This window comes from Myotis davidii, unplaced genomic scaffold, assembly GCF_000327345.1.
Source record: "Myotis davidii unplaced genomic scaffold, ASM32734v1 scaffold168, whole genome shotgun sequence".
NCBI classification, from domain to species: domain Eukaryota; kingdom Metazoa; phylum Chordata; class Mammalia; order Chiroptera; family Vespertilionidae; genus Myotis; species Myotis davidii.
Genome location: NW_006383016.1, coordinates 2,721,363 through 2,724,079, shown reverse-complemented (window position 1 = coordinate 2,724,079; position 2,717 = coordinate 2,721,363). Strand labels below are relative to the sequence as shown.

General features: G+C 40.2%; 1 protein-coding gene across 1 annotated transcript in view; it reads right to left on the bottom strand.

Moving 5' to 3' along the window:
• Nucleotides 1–2,717, bottom strand: part of SKAP2 (src kinase associated phosphoprotein 2) — a 148,163-nt gene that overhangs the window by 3,320 nt on the left and 142,126 nt on the right. The window lies entirely within an intron of this gene.

The following is a 2,717-nucleotide window of genomic DNA, read 5'->3' as shown; positions in this document are numbered from 1 at the left end:
CTCCTCTCTGCTCGGGGCTGCAGGGGCACAGCCAGGATCCATTGGATACTGCCTTTGCCTTCAAGAAGCTTACCATCTAGCAAGGATAGAATTTATTTTTCACAATAAACTACTTAATTCCTACTTAAACTCTTATGACCAAAAATGATTTAGAATATAGAGGTATGCCTCTTCTTAAGAAAACCTTGTATAAGCACATAGACATTTTAAACAGACAAATTAGAGAAAATAAGGAAACACTAATAACACGTCCCCCCAATTCTTTATAAAACCAATCACAAAAGGGCTCCTTTAAGAAAGCTTCCCTAAGGCATCTGTTGTCTTTTATTGATCATAAACTACAATAGATAAAGGATGGGGAGAAGGAACTTCTTAAAGATGGTGTGAGATTCTCCTTTACAGTAGAAGATTAATGAGAAATAAAAGTATCCCAAGTTATAAAGGCAAAATATTACCCCAGCTGTAAAAGACAGTGAGTGAGGGGCCACATCGCCTTTACCTTGTCCTGTGAGATAGGCCTGCACCTCCACCCCTCCCCTTTGCCTCCACGGCAGACACACCACTGCTTTAGGCACCGTGCGCACTCTGTAACCAGTCTCATAGGTCTGCCAGGTTGACTAATGTACTTTTATATCAAACTTATTTATGCTTCGTGAGAAAAACAAAGTAAAATGAATTACAAGTTTCAAGAATAATATCTTTCCAAAGCAATACTCTACAAAAGCATCGGAGGACCCAAATTTAATTTTTCCTAAAGATAAATTTTTAAAATCAATCCCCAAAGTAATTCAATAGGCTATGATTTTCCAACATCTGAGTCCCAGATAAATGGGTCGCATGTGGGAGGGAATGTTGATCCAGGCACAGACTTAGCATCTGTACTGATTAGGATGCCATTGACCATCAGAAAGGAAAATCACAGCTCTTCAGCACAAATGCAGCAGCTTTAAGTGTGTACTGATACGTAGTCTATCGATGGATTATGGGGCTACGTCTACATGTGCTTTTTGAACTGTGACATACGAGAATGAGGTTTACTCGAAGAACAGGGTGGAAGGAGAGGGGACAAAGGCTTCTAATTCTAACGAGAGCACATCTGGCTCATGAGTTTAAGTTTAAAAGTTCTCTGACAGTGTGAACTGAGTGGGCAAAACTGCCTAAGAAACGGACAGAGTCTGATGCCCAGAACTCAACGGCGATGACTATAATGTATATAGGCTGTATTTATCAGAAGAAAATACCAACTTACTGAAAGCTAAGATTAGCAACCATTATACCCTAATAGGTACCTAATAAAACTGCCCTTTTCAATTTTTAAGGCAATGAGTACAATTAGAGCCCACTGCTTAACAAAACAAATGTATTTAATCTTTCAGAGGCCCAAGTCTTACCTTGTAAAATCTCAAAATAGATGGTTAATAGGGTAAACGTAAGTGTGAGAGCTCTGACCCAACACTGGTCTGTTTTTCCAACTGATTATCGGAAGGAGTGAAGAAGTGAAGGCCCGAAAGGACGGGCACAGAACACAGGCAGTGAGAGGCATATTACGACCCAAACCTGCTTTCAGAGAAGAGCCCACAACCTGGCTCCCAATGTTTAGATTCCAATTACAAACCAGAAAGTTCATAATTTTCTGCTGTGGTTATAACCTGTGCTCTCAGTTAAAGATACAGTATTGTTCCCAAGAAGCTGACTCACACCCAAAGTTAAGAAGTTGATTTCCAACAAATCACTTCAACAAAGGACCGATGGCATTCTTCGCACGTGAGAGAATTCTGCCCGAGAGAATTCTGCCCCGACAATAACGGGCAGGATTCATTAAGTGGGAAACACAGTAGTAAATAAACAGCAGGGAGGAGCTTAGCCAGCTGTAAACAGGTCTCTTAAAAGAAACATTCCGGGGGAGAAAAAAAATAAAGTTCTAGAATGAAATCCTCTTAAATGCTTCACTTAATTAATTTAAAATGATTGAAAACCATATGAAATACACACCTCATAAAAGTACTCTAAAATATCACAGGTTTAAATCAGAAAAAGGTATAAATAAAAAACCAGAGTGTTTATTACTTTGCATTGGTAAAGGATTCCATATAATACTCCTGTGTGGAATTAAGAGGTAAGATAAAATACAGTGAGGTAAAAATCTAGTAGGCAAATTTATGGGTTTACACCGCGGCCGCAAGAGCATGTCGACAAGACTGCAAACACAGAAGCTGTTGCTTTTATCATTACCATCCTCCGTATGAGCCTCCTGAGCAACATGAATCCCAATTAAACCATTTGCAGCCGATAAAAGGGGAGGAAGATGCTTCTTGGAGTACAGTATTCTCAACTTCAGCCTGAAGATTCACTATCATACGAGGCTGCCTCTGAAGAAGGAAATCGGCCTTTCTCGGCCTTCCCCCAAACAAATGTGATTCCGAATGATAGATTACTTACAGTGGAAAATAATACAATCCACACAATCTCATCTTGCCGTCCACATACTGAGTATAGATAGGAGTGTTCTAACAGTCACAGGTGGGTCATTAAAAAACACGGCAACTTGCAGGTCTGAGCTTGTTCATAAACAAAAAATAAAGAGACAGAACCATAGCAGGCTGCCATCTGAATCTCTGAGAAGTTAGGAAGCGTCATGTCATCTTATGGCTCACGAGAGCTCAGGTACAAGAAGATCTGCCATCTGGTATCCCTCACCCTCCTCGGCTCTTAACGTC